The sequence below is a fragment of the Salmo salar genome, chromosome 06, assembly GCF_965601325.2.
Source record: "Salmo salar chromosome 06, fSalSal1, whole genome shotgun sequence".
In the NCBI taxonomy this organism is placed as follows: domain Eukaryota; kingdom Metazoa; phylum Chordata; class Actinopteri; order Salmoniformes; family Salmonidae; genus Salmo; species Salmo salar.
Genome location: NC_138296.1, coordinates 29433110 through 29452887, shown reverse-complemented (window position 1 = coordinate 29452887; position 19778 = coordinate 29433110). Strand labels below are relative to the sequence as shown.

The following is a 19778-nucleotide window of genomic DNA, read 5'->3' as shown; positions in this document are numbered from 1 at the left end:
TCACACTTTGCAATAATCTGAGCACTGCGCCCAGAAAAATACGCGTTGCGATACAGACTAGACGTCATGTTGGGGAGATCTAAAATCGAAAATACTATGTAAATAATCCATTACCTTTGATTCTCTTCATCAGATGTCACTTCCAGGTATCACAGGTCCATAACGAATGTAGTTTTGTTCGAAAAAGCTCATCATTTATGTCCAAAAATCTCCGTCTCGTTAGCACATGATGTAAGCCAGCCGGACTTCTCGTCATGAACGAGGGGAAAAAATATATTTCCGTTCGTTCAAACATGTCAAACGTTGTATAGCATAAATCATTAGGGCCTTTTTTAACCAGAACATGAATAATATTCAAGGTGGACGAATGCATACTCTTTTATAACGTATTGGAACGAGGGTACCCAACATGAACTCGCGCGCCAGGTGTCTAATGGGACATCATCGTTCCATGGCTCTTGTTCGGTCAGATCTCCCTCCAGAAGACTCAAAACACTTTGTAAAGGCTGGTGACATCTAGTGGAAGCAATAGGAAGTGCCAAAATATTCCTAAGCCCCTGTGTTTTTCAATGGGATAGGTTTAAAGTCAATACAACACATCAGGTATCCACTTCCTGTCAGAAAATGTCTCAGGGTTTTGCCTGCCAAATGAGTTCTGTTATACTCACAGACACCATTCAAACAGTTTTAGAAACTTTAGAGTGTTTTCTATCCATATATAATAAGTATATGCATATTCTAGTTACTGGGTAGGATTAGTAACCAGATTAAATCGGGTACATTTTTGTTATCCAGACGTGAAAATGCTGCCCCCTAGCCCCAACAGGTTTTAAGGTATTTGAATATCGCGCCACGGGATTAGACTGGCTGTTGCGTAGGTGGGACGATTTGGTGCCACCTACCCTAGAGAGGTTAATGTGTTCAGATGTCTTTATCATTTCCTTATGGTTAGGAATGAAGAACCCGTCACTGCTGTTAAGTACATATGGACATTGTGTCGGGACTTGTTTTATGTAGATCACAACCATGCCCACTACCACAGCCAAGACAGGAATCTCGCAAAGTAATAACACCGGGTTAAAAGTAGATGGCCTGTCCTGTCTAGGGCCACACACAACATCGTGAGTGTGGTTACCCAGGGAAAACACAACAGAATCGTCTTCACATGTGGATTGAGGAATGCATAAGATACAAAAATCGTAATTGGAACAATGGAAACCTTCTTTACACCTACAGGTGTGTCTTTTAGTCAGGTCATAATAATCTCGTGTCTCAAAGTTTAGGTTGGGATCACAGTATGGTTGTAGATTACATAGTTTTTCCCAGTTATACGATGTCATATATTCGTCACTCATACAAGGTGTACACTGGGGGTCTTCACAGGTTCCGCTGTCACCCAACCTGGACCGAGGTGGACACTTACAACAATTGTTATGCAATCCACAGCCTTTGTTCAGGGTAACAACCCCAGCACCAGTAATATCAACATGACTGCGACATGGGTTGAATGAAGAGACAGCTCTCTTAAAGCCTACGTAAATGTTTCACAATGATCCAACCATGGAGGATTCGTCCAACCGTGGAGGATTCCTCTATCCAATGTTAAACACATCTAAGCTGAAAAGTCCAACCATGGTGGATTCCTCTATCCAATGTTAAACACATCTAAGCGGAAACGTCCAACCGTGGTGGATTCCTCTATCCAAGCCTCATGCAAGGGGATTTCCAGATACAGGGTATATATATGCAAGCTGTAACAACTGCCTCAGCATTAACCTTCACAGAGGAGATCCTACTAATTTCAAAACCAAACCATGGGGACAACCATGAACATAATCTTAATAGTAGTTCTTGTTGCTACATACAAGGTCCTAGCCTTGACCAAGACCTACAATGTCCAGTGTCTTAGTAGCTGAACCCTAAGGGTCGATGCTCCTGACATAAACATTATGTCCAAATATAAAGACTATAAGGAACTTGTCTGTGTTGCCTGCGGTGTGACTAACTGTAAAGAAACCAGACTGTTTGATAACTTCAAGAAGAAGAATGATGGTGACAGAATCATCAATGCCGGTAATTTGGCTGGACTAAGTCTGAAGAATTACGGGTCAGATGAAAGTGAAGTGTCCTACAAATGTCCAGGAGGAGATGTCAAGAAGGTACTCTGTTACACCAATTCTACCATGAAACAATGCCTGACTGCTCAATGTGATGAATGCAAGGATTCAAAGAACTGTGAGGTCTATGCTGGAACCAAGAAGGTTAGTTCTGGTAGAGTGGCTATAGCTAGAGGCACCTATCAAGTTGATACAAAGACCTCAAAAACTGAAAAATTGAAACAGTCCCTGGAAAAGATCAAGAGATTTGCCACCTCTGACAAAGCCAAAGGGGTAGCATCGGCAATAGGTGCTACAGTGATCAACAACAAAGACAATATCCTCAAACTAGCCAAGGTTATCGGAGTTCCTGCAGATTCCATGAAGAACATGGATCAGATCATTCGACTGGGTAACTCCTTTTACACAAGAGATTTTGATGGGGGACTAAAGGCATTGGTCGAATTGACTGGTCGGCCACTGAGTGAAGAAGAAGAAGAAGAGGAGATCGAGACCCATTTGGAGGATGGTGAGATCAACTACACCAATCTATTTAGGTACCTCGAGGCCGAAACGGAGGACCTTGTGAGAGGCCAAGATCTACACCAGGACCACCCAGACAAAAGTTTCCTTTTTTGGGAAAGTTATTGGTTGTATATAATTATCTGTGTTGCAGTGGTGTTGATTATCAGTGCAACTGCTTGTGTGGTATGCTGCTGTTGCTCTTGTATGAGACAGAAATCCAATATGAGAGCAACTGTGTATCATCCACATGCAACACTGGAAACCGCCACAGTTGTTTAAATGTATAAGTTACTGACCCCAGCTGTTAAATGACTACCTTTGTAACAGGCTTATGTAATGTATATTATGTAGTAAATGCATATGAACCTTGGATATGGCAAGTGTACAATCAATGTTTTGTATGTTTAAATTGTTATGGTAATGCAATACGTTTCTCCAAAATTAAATAAACATGCAAATACTACCGACTCTGACCTTGGTGTGTTCAAACCCCATTTAGATAGCATAGCTCATCCTTAACAATGCAGATTGACCGTGTATCATCCAACCAATACTTATTCATCTCCATCGAGGAATATTATTACACGGGTTATCCCAATTCAAACGGTGAGGTTGTCCTTGTACACAGCTCAGTATCGACCGGACGACAACCATGTCTGTATCCACTATCATTGAGCTCACCCAAGATGCTGAGGGCGTACCTTTAGAGGTCTCGACTCAGATGGAACTTGTGGTAAACTGGACCAAGGTGAATGGATCGGGGACAAAACGGTTTCTACTTAACAACACAGACTCTGTGCGTCTGTGGTATCAGAAGCGCAACCGTGGGGCTGAAATCAACAAACATTTCATAGAATTACACATCAATAAAATGGGTTCAGAAGACATGTTTCTGTTTGTAGAGTCTTTTCATAAACCTGTTGTTTACCACTGTGAACCTTGCAATGGTACTGGTGGTAAACTTGACCAAAGTGTTGAGTTCGGGGAACTCCAACTTTCTACTTAAAACACACTTGCAGCAAGGGCTCATCTATCCCACCGAGGACCATTCATCCAAACAGGGCTCATTTATCCAACCAAAGGTATGTCTATGGGCCAAACAGGGCTCATGTATCCAACCAAGGGTACTTCTACGGGAGAACATTCATACAACCATGGGTCATGTATCATACCACGATTCAGACTTTACCATATATATAGAGACATGCAACTCAACACAGTTCCATTATTCACAACCTCTGGTCTGTAAAATTAATTGCCAGTTATTGAACAGTTACAAGGACGACATAGCCGAGAGGCATCGGGGCTTCAGAATTATCTCCGATCAGGTCCTGACAAAAGACCCCGAGGGTGAGAATCTACTCGGGTCTTTTCACAGTAAGAGCAATACAGTACAATACAATATGATGATGCATAAAGGCATTGAACACTGCCTCAAGACCGAGGAAGGAGCCGAGAGATTCCTCAAGGTGTTACGTGAAACACATCCCTGCTTATACTATGACCTGCAAAACCACGGGCCACAGGGAAGTTTCGGTGGGTATAAACACATGTACAGTGAGCGTAAGGGCTGTAATGGATCGGCACTTGCTCTTACACTAAATCACATTCTGTGTATTTGTTTCAGTGAGGAAAGATCCTCCCATCGTGACATTGACAGACAAGGTGCGCACGGCACTCAGTGATAAGGTCCACGATCTATGGTTGATGACTATGCTACCCTCCTACAACCAGAGGATCTCGTCTATCATGTCAGTGCTAGACGTACTGTACGTTTATGACCAACTGCTTCCAGAAGAATATGCAGAATTCCGGGTAAACAGTAGCAATTGCAAAGCTATGATTGTACAACTGCAGGGACACTACCATCCCTGAGCCGTCCCGAAAATTCATCTCATTGGTAGTGTCTTCATTTAACATGCATGTGTTTGACATTCCGAACATTATGTCTATGGAAGATGTCTTTCTGTTTGCATAGTACAACTGGGCCCTGTAACAACCCATGATGTGAATCCTTGTATTACAAACGAAATAAACAAGTTGAAGTGACACCACATGTTGCTATTGTTCCGTTATTTATTAAGATGTTATTTATTAAAAAGAGGGGAGTCCTTGTTCACGTCAAAGTAAGAGACTATGTTTCTTTACTAATATTATATATAAGATTAAACAAAGTCCCTTAGGATGATAGGCAGCCTATAATTCCCGGACTTTTACAAATGATAATTGCACAGTCCACATATATGTCTCTGTTGTATTTTATTATGCAGTTCATTCAATGACTATGACCTTGAAGGATACCAAACACATCACACATACAGTATGTGAATTTATTGCAAGTACAGAATGTGGTCAATGGATAAACATTGTTCTAGTCCACACCAGGGCCCAGATTGCTGTTGTTATAGGCAAGCAGGGCTCATGTATCCAACCAAGACTCATTCATGTATCCAGGGCTCATGTAGCCAACCTTCCAACCATGCCATTCATCCAGGCACTGCTCAGTTATCCGAGCATAAGTCATATAACCAACCACGGCTCATACATTTAACGAGGGCGCATGTAGCCAACTCCGAATCCTTTATCCAACCAAGACTCATTCATGTATCCAGGGCTCATGTAGCCAACCTTCCAACCATGCCATTCATCCAGGCACTGCTCAGGTATCCGAGCACAAGTCATATAACCAACCACGGCTCATACATTTAACGAGGGCGCATGTAGCCAACCATGGCATTCATCCAAGCACTGATCCTATATCAAACCTAAGGTACTTACTTCTATGGGAGAACATGCATCCAACCATGGGTAATGTGTCCAAACACAGTTCAGACTGTACCATATATAGATGCACAGCACCAGTGTTCCACTATTCACTAGACACAACCTCTTTCTGTATAATGAATTGCCAGTTATTGAAGAGTTACAAGGACGATATAGCTGAGAGGCATGCTTACATCAAATCAAAATCAAATCAAATGTATTTATATAGCCCTTCGTACATCAGCTGATATCTCAAAGTGCTGTACAGAAATCCAGCCTAAAACCCCAAACAGCAAGCAATGCATGTGAAAGAAGCACAGTGGCTAGGAAAAACTCCCTAGGAAAAACTCCCTAGAAAGGCAAAAACCTAGGAAGAAACCTAGAGAGGAACCAGGCTATGAGGGGTGGCCAGTCCTCTTCTGGCTGTGCCGGGTGGATATTATAACAGAACATGGTCAAGATGTTAAAATGTTCATAAATGACCAGCATGGTCAAATAATAATAATCATAGTAGTTGTCGAGGGTGCAACAAGCACGTCCGGTGAATAGGTCAGGGTTCCATAGCCGCAGGCAGAACAGTTGAAACTGGAGCAGCAGCACGGCCAGGTGGACTGGGGACAGCAAGGAGTCATCATGCCAGGTAGTCCTGAGGCATGGTCCTAGGGCTCAGGTCCTCCGAGAGAAAGACAGAAAGATAGAATTAGAGAGAGCATATTGAATTCACACAGGACACCGGATAAGACAAGAGATACTCCAGATGTAACAGACTGACCCTAGCCCCCCCGACACAAACTACTGCAGCATAAATACTGGAGGCTGAGACAGGAGGGATCAGAAGACACTGTGGCCCCATCCGATCACACCGATCACACTGTGGCCCCATACATCACACCTATCGTGGATGGGGTCCTGACAAGCGACGTGATGATGTGAATCTAGTCAGTTATTTTCGCAGTAAGGGTAATCAGGTTAAGATGATGCATAAGCTCATCAAACACTGCCTCCAGACCGAGGAACAAGAGGAGAGATTCCTCACGGTGTTACGTGAAACAAATCTGTACTTATATGATGACCTGCAAGAAAACAAACCACAGGGAAAGTTCGGTGAGTACAATTACATATAGTGAAACAAGGCCTGGAATGGATAATCACTCTCTCCATAACTAAACTACTCTCCTGTGTCTTTGTGTCAGTCAGGATAGATCCTCCCGTTGTGAAATTGACAGTCAAGGTGCGCACTGCACTTGGTGACAAGGTCCACGATCTATGGTCCATGACTATGATACCCTCCTACAACCGGAGGATCACGGCTATCATGCCAGCGCTAGACGTACTGGTGTTTCACGACCAACTGCTTCCAGAAGAACGTGCAGAGTTCCGGGTAAACCGCGACCATGACTATGATATGATTGTGCAACTGGAAGACATGTGCAGGGACACTACCATCCCTGAAACGAACCGAAAGTTCATCTCCTTGGTAGTGTCTTCCTTTAACATGCATGTGTTTGATATTCCGAACATTATAACCATGCGTATGAAAGATGTCTTTGTGTATGTGTAGTACAGTGAGTCCTGTACCAACCCATGTTGTTTATCTGTGTATTACAAAGGAAATAAACACTGGTGAAAATAAATGTTTTGATGTTTCCCTTTATTACCATAGGAGTCCTTTACTTATATGTATATTAAGTGTTTAAATAATACTGATTGGCTTTAGTTTACTGTAGGGCCTACAGTTAAGGGTAGGCAAATATGTGCTTGTTGGACTCATAACAAATATGGTGGATAATTAAGATGATGGATAAAAGCTGTTTACCGTTGAAATAAATGGTCAAGGTTCTGTCTATGTAACTAAGAGTTCCCTGTCTCTCATGAGCATGCTTTATCGCATGCTCAAACATGGTCACACTAGAGAAGGAACACCCACTTACAGAGACAGGAAGAATAACCATTTTTTTAAATTGGAAACTGCCCAATAACAGCTGGTTCTGGTCTATTTATTCCCTTCCCCGCACCCTTGCTCTGCCAGCTTTCTCTACCGTCTTTGCTCATACTGCTCTCTTTTGCACCTTGTAGGTGAGAGAGGAGTATGGCAAGATCCTGGACAGCGTCTGTGCACTACAGAAGACGAAGTACTCAGAGTTTTCCTCCAACCAGTCAAGCAACAGCAAATCACAGGTATTAACTCTTACTAATTGAGTAGCCAATATCTAAAAGAGCAGAAAGGCTATCAATATGATGTACTTATGCCCTCCAACACTTAAGTTTGAGTGACACTGAACACTAGGTAAAGTTCTGCGAGGCAAAGTTCTGCGAGTAAAAGTTATACCATATTTACTGTTATACCATATTTACTGTTAATTATATGCTGCCATTAAATATATTCTGACGAACTGCCCTTGGAAAAAGAATGGGATGGTAAAATCTATTTCTGTCATGTACTAAGAAATTCTAGATCTTGAGGTGCAATACTTTTAAATGCTCAATGAAGATGGATTGCTTTGATAATACTACTTGATGATAAACACATTGCTCATACAGTTATATGGACCGAATAATGATGATCCAAACTTCTTTGACAATATTTATAATAATCTAATTAGATACAAATAACACTATTACAGTTTTAAGTAAGTCAGTAGACCGTAAAGGAAATCATACTACCAACTATCACCCCCTGGTGCTCATAGAGATTATGAATATTATGGACACGTTGGAATTGACTGACATTGGCTCAGAAACCCGGATCTCATAAGATATACTTGGAGGAGGCTTAATCAAGCTAGTCGGATTGATTCTTTTCTGGTATCCTTTTCTATGGTGCCAAAAGTGAAATATGTATTGATTGAGGATCGAATGCGATTATATCATCAACTTATATCCCTCCATATAACTATGACCTACCTTCCATGAGGACGGGGATATTTACAATTTTACCTGGGTTTATTGACTGACAGAAATTTCTTAACAAAAACTAGGCACATACTACTTTTTCCTGCACAATACAGGTTCAGCGGACCTACTTATCATATGGGAGGCCAATCAATTGAATCTTCATCCCCAAAAATTGGTCAACAGAGAAAAGGCTTACAACAGAAATAGAAAATCTAACAGATATCAATGGTGTTGATGAATGTACTGCAGAAGCACTGAATAATCTATACACAATATAAAAGGAGTTTGAGGAACTTATTCATGAAAAAATCGTGTTTCACTTATCTAAAAAACAGAGCAAATTGGATGTTTTTTCCTAAACCTTCAATATAGAAACACAACCAAAAATAACCTACAGAAAATAGTTACAAAGATGGATAAATCCTTATCTCACCAAAGGATAAAAATATTTTAACCTGTTTAGGTATAGGGGCAGTATTTCCACGGCCGGATGAAAAACCTACCCAGCTTAAACAGCCTACTACTCGGGCCCAGAGTCAAATATTTTATTAGTAGATTTGGATAGAAAACACTCTGAAGTTTCTAAAACTGTTTGAATGATGTCTGTGAGTATAACAGAACTCATATGGCAGGCATAAACCTGAGAGGTATCCAACCAGGAAGTGGGAACGCTGAGGGTTGTAGTCATTTCAAATTATGTTCTATCAAAACTACAGTGTCTGTGTGGTCAACTTGCACTTCCTAAGGCTTCCACTAGATGTCAACAGTCATTAGAACCTTGTTTTAGGCTTCTACTATGCATTTTGATTGAATAACACCCGGAACAGTAAGTGTTCTGGCTGGGGTCACTGACTTACCTCGCGCGTGGTCACAAAGGGTTAGCCATTTTTCTTCTTCTTCTGTAATGAATTTGCTATTGTCCGGCTTTAAAATTATCGAAATTCTACGTTAAAAACACCCTAAAGATTGATTGTGAACATGGTTTGACATGTTTCTACAAACGCTGAGGGAACTTTATAACTTTTCGTCGACGGTGGATAGATGCGCTTCATGCATTTTGGAATGGTGATCTGGACGCGCCAACAAAATGGATTTATTTCGACATAAATGATGGACTTTATCGAACAAATGAACATTTCTGGTGGAAGTGGGAGTCCTTCCAAGTGCATTCAGCCAAAGATAAGCAAAGGTAAGAAAATATTTCAGAGTTTTGTTGAAGCCGCGGCTGGACGGCTAACTGTATAGCTTGCATTGATGGTGGGGCTCAGTACTCAGAATATTGAACAATATGCTTTCTCCGTAAAGTTATTTTGAAATCTGACAAAGCGGTTGCATAAAGGAGTAGTTTACCTATAATTCTTTAATTAATTGTTACATATTTTGTCAACGTTTATGATGAGTATTTCTGTAAATTGATGTGCCCATTCACCGGAAACTCTGGGGTGAATACATTTTCTGAACGTCACGCGCCAATGTAAAATGGGTTTTTTGGATATAAATATGAACTTGATAGAACAAAAAATGCATGTATTGTCTAACATAATGTCCTAGGAGTGTCATCTGATGAAGATCGTCAAAGGTCAGTGCATAAATTTAGCTGGTTTTCTGCTTTTGGATGGCTATCCTTGCTTGGAAAATGGCTGTGTTGTTGTTTTTTGCTGGGATGGTATCCTAACATAATCTAATGTTTTGCTTTCACCGTAAAGCCTTTTTGAAATCGGACAATGTGGTTGGATTAAGGAGAAGTGTATCTTTCAAATGGTGTAAAATAGACGTATGTTTGAGAAATCTGAATTATGGTATTTTTGAAGTTTTGCATTTCGCGCCATGCTATTTCATAGGCTAGCGGAACTCCTAGAAGCAAGAGGTTTTAAACAAGCTCGTCAAGTTGGACGGTCGTTTGTCAGTGAGTTTTGTGATATCCTTCTCCCAAAAAATCATGTTAAACAATTTCAGACACCCCAAAAAATATTGAAGGCCTAATTACACAGGACAATCTATGGTTGGCAATTGACTCCTTTCAGACGGGAAAAACCTCTGACCTTGATGGCATTCCAATAGAGATCTACCGCTTCTTAGACTTGCTTTTAATGAGAATGACAGATCTATAACTCACTTTTTTATGTGAATTTAGTCGGCCAAAAAGTTACATATTGCAGCTTTAAGGGGCAAAACATTTATGGATTAGAGAAAAAAAAAGTATCAATGTACGCCGATGATTCATGTTTTTTCTTGAGTCCTCAATCTTCAACCTTCAAGGGCCTTATTGAGGACCTGGATCATTTCTCCAGTTTCTCTGGGTGAAACCCACCTATGATAAGTGTATTATATTATGGATTGGGTCTCTAAAAGATATCAACTTTAAATTGCCATGTAGCCTCCTGATTAAATGGGTGGATGGTGAAGTTTATGTGCTTGGTGTACATATACCAGAAAGGTTTAACGACCTTGGAACTATTAACTTCGATAGAAAACAAAATAGATAGGATCCTTAAATCATAGAGAGGGAAACACCTGTCCATCTACAGGAAAGTTACCCTGATTCATTCTCTATTGATATCTCAGTTTATATATTTACTAATGGCTCTACCGACTTCAGGAGAATCCTTTTTCAAGTCATGCGAGAAAAAAACTTTTATTTTTAATGGCATACCATTAAACGAACATGAGTTTGGATATTAAGGCATTAAACCTCTCTCTTAAAGCCTCTATACCAAAATTATATCTAAATCCAAACTGCTTTTCCAGATGGAAGGCACATCCAATTTCAAAAGTGAGCTTTTTGCTTTTATACTGATTAAAATAAAACATTTCCAGTGGATTGATAACGTAACCCTGTTTAAATTATTCTTCTTTTAAAATGAAGCCATACAGAGCTGGTCAAAATTCAAATTTCATACTCCAGAAGAGGCAGAACAAATATTACAGCAAATAATGTCTAAACTCCAATGTACTAATTTTTAGGGGAAGAAATGTAGAAGGAAGGTATCATGTTTATGAATGACAATGTAAATAAGGACAGTAAAATTATGTCACAAAAGAAATGAACAAACGTGTATGGAGATAAATGCATAAGTATAACCAACTCATTGCAGCTCTGCCACAAAAATGGAAGAGGCAATTACTCAAAACAGAAACAAATTAATTGGTTTGTCGGCCTCCAATGAAAAACCATGCATGGCTTAAAATGACAGGTATAAATCATAAAATGTACCAGTTTCAATGTAGGGTTGAGAGGTTTGACAACTATGCATTATAAAATTCAAGATAGTTGGGAACAGGTTTTTGATGTCCCAATACCATTGAATCAGGTTTATGAACTGATATACAAAACAAAAAATGGATGCATCAATCCGATCTTTTCAATGTAAACTACTATATAAAATTCTCGCCACAAACATAATCCTCAATATATGGCACAATGAACAGTCAGCCCTGTGCAGACTCTGTCATGAGGAAACACAATAAACAGATGATCTCTTTTGGTACTGTCCTTCAGTGGCTCGGTTTTGTAGTCAGGTCCAGGAGTGGTTGTTACAGTGCCTTGCAAAAGTATTCATCCCCCTTGGCATTTTTCATATTTTGTTGCATTACAACCTGCAATTTATATAGATTTTTATTTGGATTTCATGTAATGGACATACACAAATAGTCCAAAAATAAAAAATGGAAAAGTGGTGCGTGTATATGTATTCACCCCCTTTGCTATGAAGCCCCTAAATAAGATCTGGTGCAACCTATTACCTTCAGAAGTCACATAATTAGTTAAATAAAGTCCACCTGTGTGCAATCTAAGTGTCACATGATCTGTCACATGATCTCAATATATATACACCTGTTCTAAAAGGCCCGAGTCTACAACAACACCACCACCAAGCAAGCAGCACCATGAAGACCAAGGATCTTTCCAAACAGGTCAGGGACAAATTTGTGGAGAAGTACAGATCAGGGTTGGGTTATAAAAAAATATCAGAAACTTTGAACATCCCACAGAGCACCATTAAATCCATTATTAAAAAATTGAAAGAATATGCCACCACAACAAACCTGCCAAGAGAGGGCCGCTCACCAAAACTCACAAACCAGGCAAGGAGGGCATTAATCAGAGAGGCAACAAAGAGACCAAAGATAACCTGCCAAGCTCCACAGCAGAGATTGGAGTGTCTGTCCATAGGACCACTTTAAGCCAAGAAAATAAGCCAACATGTTTGGTGTTCGCCAAAAGGCATGTGGGAGACTCCCCAAACATATGGAAGAAGGTACTCTGGTCAGATGAGACTAAAATTGAGCTTTTTGGCCATCAAGGAAAACGCTATGTCTGGTGCAAACCCAACACCTCTCATCACCCCGAGAACACCATCCCTACATTGAAGCATGGTGGTGGCAGCATCATGCGGTGGGGATGTTTTTCATCGGCAGAAACTGGGAAACTGGTCAGAATTGAAGGAATCATGGCTGGCGCTAAATACACGGAAATTCTTGAAGGAAACCTCTTTCAGTCTTCCAGAGATTTGAGACTGGGACGGAGGTTCACCTTTTAGCAGGACAATGACCATAAGCATACTGCTAAAGCAACACTCAAGTGGTTTAAGGGGAAACATTTAAATGTCTTGGAATGGCCTAGTCAAAGCCCAGACCTCAATTCAATTGAGATTCTGTGGTATGACTTAAAGACTGCTCTACACCAGCGGAACCCATCCTACTTGAAGGAGCTGGAACCGTTTTGCCTTGAGGCATGGACACAAATCCCAGTGGCTAGATGTGCCAAGCTTAGAGACATACCCCCAAGAGACTTGCAGCTGTAATTGCTGCAAAAGGGGGCTCTACAAAATATTGACTTTGGGAGGGGGGGTGAATAGTTATGCACACTCAAGTTTTCTGTTTTTTTTTTGTCTTATTTCTTGTTTGTTTCACAATAAAAAATATTTTGCCTCTTCAAAGTGGTAGGCATGTTGTGTAAATCAAATGATACAAACCCCCAACAAATCCATTTTAATTCCAGGTTGTAAGGCAACAAAATAGGAACAATACCAGGGTGGTGAATACTTTCGCAAGGCACTGTAAGTCATATCTCTGTTCAGATGGACCTACAAACAGTACTGTTAGGAGATCTGAAAAACCACGATCAATCGATGGGAAATATCATTACACTCTTCGGTAAAGTAGTTATCTTTAGGGTAATCTTGATAGAAATGGTACAAATAGAGAGGTTCAAGACGCTCGTAAGACATCACAGTAAAATAGAAGGATGTATTGCAAAAGGAAATAGTAAAATGGTCGTGTACTAGGAAAGATGGGTTAGTCTGTGGACATCGGAGGGTTGGAATTAAGATTAGAGTGTACTGTATTTGTGAGCGAAGATAGCAGTGAGTAGCAGTAGAATAAGTATTGTTGGCCGTTAGTTTTCTCCAATCAGGGGAGGATTGATAGTGCTGAGAAAATATATATAATAATAATAATAATAGGGGGATTAGAAATTAGACAAAAATGTGCATGATAGAACCCAGAATCTGTAATATTATTAAGGCTGATCTGCAAGTTAAAGTTCTGCATAAAATATTACATTTACTGTATTATACAAAGGATATAAGCATATTAGAATATTTAGATAGAAGTCAAATGTGCATTCATCCAAACTTCAGAGTATTTCAATTTCTGAGGGCACACTCTTATCAGGTTAACGGCCAATTTGGAACATTTGTTTTACAGCGCATTGTAAAATTCTCACTTCTTTCCCCATCCAGAGACATCTTTAATTAATCAGTCCATTACTTTAATCGTTAATCATTACTGACCATGGTTTGGGACATCATGTTCAGGCCGGAGCAGAGGTGTGATCAGTCTAGTCATTTCCTTCAAGTGAGATTGCTCAAAGGCAATTTTAAAAACCTTTCAAAGCACAACAAAGGAGGAAAAGAACTGTCATTTTTTATGGTTTCCATAAAATAAGCAAACGTGTGATTCTGGCCAGGGCCGAAGCTCCCTAAAGATAATGAGGTGGGTGAGGAAGGTGTTAAGTGAAGCATTTTGTCTGGCGGGTGAAAGAGAGACAGCAGAGCCACTTGCGGATTAATAATGAAGGACTGTGATGACGGAGTCTGATCAAAAAGCAACTGATTGACGTTGTTGTCTGTCTTTGCCCTCTCTCTTTGCCCAGACATCCAAGAGCGCCCAGAACACGGGAGAGTCTCAGATCTAGGGGGCAGGACGCTGGTTGCTGGACATGACCCCTGGATGCCTGACCTCGTGACCTCCTAGCAACACCTGGGAGTTTTATAAAAGCATAACCACCCTGGTTTAATGACAGGCATAAGTTAATGCTTGCCTGGTCCGAGATCTGTTTGTGCTGTCTTGCCAAAAGAGCACAAAAGGACCAGGATAGATTGATGGGATGGTTGATGTCCGTTTTTTTGTGACAACTATATTTCGCTTTAAGCAGTATTGTGCAAATTTTTTTAAGATTCTGTAAATATTACAGTACTTTCTCATTGGGCTGGCCTGGATATTATTTTAAGCTAAAACTCCAAAGAGTAACGATAAAGTATTTATTGTTTTACACTGATTTTCCTATTGACAGTTTCATGTCTTTTTCCAACCTTGTTATTCTTTGGATTATATAATACTGATGAGAAACCCCCCTCCTACTGTAGAAGAGTGGACTAGTCCTGCATGGTTTAAGCAGGGACAACTCATCATGGATTATTACATTATGCATTATCCAGGTACTTTCTCTGATCTTAAAATACATAACAGATTATAAATTATAAAAAACAATTTTTTTTAAAATAGCCATAAGCTATCATGGTTTTATTTAAAAAATAACCACCAAAGGTCGAGTTGTGAGAGTCAGATTGAAATCATGTCAGATTGAAATGTATATTTTGTGTATATAGTTTTATAATTGTATCTCAATTTTAAAAGGGATCAACCAAAAAATGTACAAGAATCATCATCATGACTGTTACATTGTTTCTAGTAAGGTGTGCATCCTGTCAAATAAGGACAAATTAAAATGTAAATCATTGTAAATATTTTCTTTGTATAGATAATTTGTATGACTTTTTTTACTGGGAAATGGCATGCTTTTATCACTGTACTGTAACTTCTCTGTTTTTAGACTTTATTTGCCATGCGATATTTTAATTGAATAAAATATTAAAATATTTTGTATCTGTGTAAGTTGATTTTATTTTGTTAAATGTGGTTGAAGATACTGTATATCTAAGAAATGTTTTTCTGTCTCCTTTTTAGATTAAGGCAACTGCAGTATGTGTAGTCTACCTGAATCTGATGTGGAATTGTTTTGAAAAGGTTTCTGATTGGTTCAGAACTGTTTGTTTTAGTACAGACGTCAAACTCTGAATGGGTGTGGATAGAGTCTCCATCAGATTGTCTCATCTCAGAAGATGCAAACTGACAAAGGCAATTTCAGCTGAGCCTCAATGGGTTTGCAAGTCAGAGTAACACGGTATGAAAACAGGAAATTAGAAATGTTCGCCTTGAAGTTCCTTGATTTATTATAATTGCTTATAAACAGTCACCTCCAAAATTATAGGAACCCTTGATAAAGATGAGTAAAACAGACTGCATAAAATAAATAATACAAATACTGAGCTATAATGTATGCTAAAAACAAATAGAAAATGATATTGTTTTATAAAAATAAAATTGCTCAGAGAAAAATATGTTAAAGAAATAATTGTTAAAAAAATACTTTGTGCACCTTCCTCATTCTGTCAGTAGAGGATGCCTGGTTATTCTTTAAAAGTATTTCCTCACCATCTTAAATAAGCATGCCCCATTCAAAAATGTGTTAAACTAAGAACAGATATAGCCCTTGGTTCACTCCAAACTTGGCTGCCCTTGACCAGCGCAAAAACATCCTGTGGAGTACTGCATTAGCATCGAATAGCCCCTGTGATATGCAACTTTTCAAGGAAGTTAGTAACCTATATACACATGCAGTTAGGAAAGCAAAGGCTAGCTTTTTCAAACAGAAATTTGCATCCTGTAGCACAAACTCCAAAAAGTTCTGGAACACTGTAAAGTCCATGGAGAATAAGAGCACCTCCTCCCAGCTGCCCACTGCACTGAGGCTAGGAAACACTGTCACCACCGATAAATCTACAATAATCGAGATTTTTCCACAGCTGGCCATGCTTTCCACCTGGCTACTCCTACCCCAGTCAACAGTTCTGCACCCCCCACAGCAACTTGCAAAAGCCTCCCCCATTTCTCCTTCACCCAAATCCAGATAGCTGATGTTCTGAAAGAGCTGCAAAATCTGTACACCTACAAATCAGCTGGGCTAGACATTCTGGACCCTCTCTTTCTAAAATGATCCACTGCAATTGTTGCAACCCCTATTACTAGCCTGTTCAACCTCTCTTTTACATTGTCTGAGATCCCTAAAGATTGGAAAGCTGCCACAGTAATCCCCCTCTTCAAAGGGGAGACACTCTAGAACCAAACTGTTACAGACCTTAATCTATCCTACCCTGCCTTTCTAAAGTCTTCGAAAGCCAAGTTAACAAACAGATCACCGACCATTTCGAATCCCACCGTACCTTCTCCCCTATGCAATCTGGTTTCTGAGCGGGTCATGGGTGCACCTCAGCCATGCTCAAGGTCCTAAATGATATCATAACCGCCATTGATAAAAGACAATACTGTGCAGCCGTCTTCATCAACCTGGCCAAGGCTTTTGGCTCTGTCAATCACTGCATTCTTATCGACAGACTCAACAGCCTTGGTTTCTCAAATGACTGCCTCGCCTGGTTCACCAACTACTTCTCAGATAGAGTTCAGTGTGTCAAATCGGAGGGCCTGTTGTCCGGACCTCTGGCAGTCTCTATGGGGGTGCCACAGGGTTCAATTCTTGGGCCGACTCTTATCTCTGTATATATCAATGATGTCTCTCTTGCTGCTGGTGATTCTCTGATCTGCGAGGATAATGGCACTTAGCCTTTTTCTATAATGTTTTATGAGATTGGAGAACACATTGGGAGGGATCTTAGACCATTCTTCCATACAGAATCTTTCCAGATCCTTGATGTCCTTCTGTCTGCACTTACAGACTGCCCTCTTCAATTCAAAACACAGGTGTTCAATGTGGTTCAAGTCCGGAGACTGAGATGGCCATTGCAAAATGTTGATTTTGTGGCCAATTAACCATTTATTTGTAGATTTTGATGTGTGCTTGGGGTCATCGTCTTGCTGGAAGATCCACTCGCCGCCAAGTTTCAACCTGCTGGCAGAGGCAACTAGGTTTTTGACTTAAATGTCCTGGTACTTGTAGAGTTCATGATGCCGTTGACCTTAACAAGGGCCTCAGGACCAGCGGAAGCAAAACAGCCCCAAAATGTGTGGTAGCCTTAGCCAACCCTAAGACAGTGTCGTGTCTTTGGGGTACCATTAAACTGAAGACATGTTTATCAATTAACTCCCTGTAATTATTATCACGCGATTAAACTGATTAATCGTTTAATTGTAATTAACTAGGAGATCGGGGCACCAAGGAAAATATTCAGATTACAAAGTTATAATTTTCCTAATATAACTTTCCTATATTATAATATAGGCCGATTATCTTCTGGTTTAAATGGTGTATTTTACCTCGTGTTCAGTCTCATTCCAAACGTCGAAAAGTGTTGTATCTGCACGAACCCAGTCTTTACTAAAATCATCCATACATCAATTGTCTTAAAATCATTTATTTACTACACTAAGTAATTAACAGAAAACATACAAACAGTAATTATCGTCACAAAGGATTGGTAGAGTAATGTGCCCTAATGGCTAACAGGCATGGCTGGTCTGTTAGACAATGGGTCATAAACGGTCAGCTGAGGAGGTACACAGAGTTCATTAATATTAACAATTGACAATTGAACGCTCATTCATTCGGGAACAATTGCAATCAATATATATTTACGCTCAGTGTGTCGTCGGGATCCTTGTTGGAGCGTCGTTCTGTGGAGAGTTTTGTCTCTCTCTCTCTCTCTCGGTTAGAATAGATCTTTCAAAGCGACATTCATTAATGTCGTCATAGAATGGATGTTTCGTTGGTCTTCGCGTTCGATGATATAATTTACTTAGCTGCAGACTAATAATTAATATCAAAGACTTGTTCTTATTCTGTCGGTCTCGATAGTCTAAAAGTTAACCACGTGGTGTAGTTCACTTTCAGTAGAGGAATTGGATGGTAAAACCTACTGGCCAACTCACTAATGGAGTGGAGGCCTGGTCTGGAGAAATGTAGCTCAGGGTATAGTTTTATAGTGACCCTTGAACAGGCTTGTCAAATGACGCCTGGTCCTGTCTGTGTCCCTTGGGGGCTTGCCGATGGCTGAGTGAAGCTTGGTACAGAAATCCAATTCTATCACATTAACATCAGTACATAGCATCTCAATGTATTACAAATAGCTTTATCCTTATTAATACATTTTATACAACCATGTGGATGCAAGTCTCAAGCTGAGGCTATTATATAAACAGTTTTATGGTAATATGGCTATATTGTCTCTTCTGAGTATCACAAAATTGTACCAAGCGGACCAGTTCGTAGCTGGATTCTTCACCAATCTTCCATACCTTCTCCAGAACACAAATGTCGCTTGGCTCCCCAATTCTGTGAGTTGGAAGAATTTCCTGTGTCTCTCTATGGGCCATGTGGCCAGAGACTCCTCTTAGAGTTTTTACAACCCTTTCACACAGGGCCTGGGTGGTTGGGAAGGTAGGTTGGGGGATGGTACAAAGGGGAGGGGGTCAACTGTCCTTTCTGTACCCAAAGAGGCCAACGTCATGACATACCCCCCTGGTGGTTTGGATCTTGTTTATCCTGCAAGTTACAAATCAACATAAAATCATGACCACGTGATGTCCCATTGGTAGATCATCGTTGCAGTCCTCTCTGGTGGTTGAACTTGGTAGGCTCTCTGAAAGCGGAGCCGTCCACCACAAGGATGGGCAGTTGATGTCCGGTTGGTGATCGCCGTTGCGGTCTCCTCTAGTGGTGTACCTTGGTAGGTTCCCTGGAAGCTGTAAAGTACCCCAGGAAGGGCCAGGGGATGTCCTGGTTGTTGATCGCCGTTGCGGTCCCCCCCTCTGGTGGTTTACCTTGGTAGTCTCTCTGACAGCGGGCATGCCGCCACAAGGATAGGCCGTGGGTGTTCGGATTTGGGGTCGCCGTTCCGGACCCGTCGTCCAGACTGGAAGATCTGGCAGTAGCTTAGGCAGATGTTAACAACGCACACACACTCATGAAATATATATAATTACATTCATTCCCCAATGAGCGGCGTTGTGGCACTAAGTGATGGTTGTATGGGGACTTTGTTTATGGCTCTATCACTTCCTATGTGTCAAAGGAACTGAACCGAAAAGGAATGAAAGCATAAACAAAACAAAAAATATACAAAATATAGTTCTCACACAAAAAAATCATCTAATTGGACTGTATTCTATATACGTCCAATGTTCTGGCAAAATGATTATCAT

General features: G+C 40.4%; 1 long non-coding RNA gene across 1 annotated transcript; it reads left to right on the top strand.

The window, feature by feature from the left end:
• The first annotated feature begins 461 nt into the window (after positions 1 to 461).
• LOC123743414 (uncharacterized) lies at positions 462 to 15447 on the top strand. Its single transcript, XR_006770184.2, has 2 exons — positions 462 to 7562; positions 14437 to 15447. It is a non-coding gene; the product is annotated as an uncharacterized LOC123743414 (long non-coding RNA).
• The last annotated feature ends 4331 nt before the right edge of the window (positions 15448 to 19778 follow it).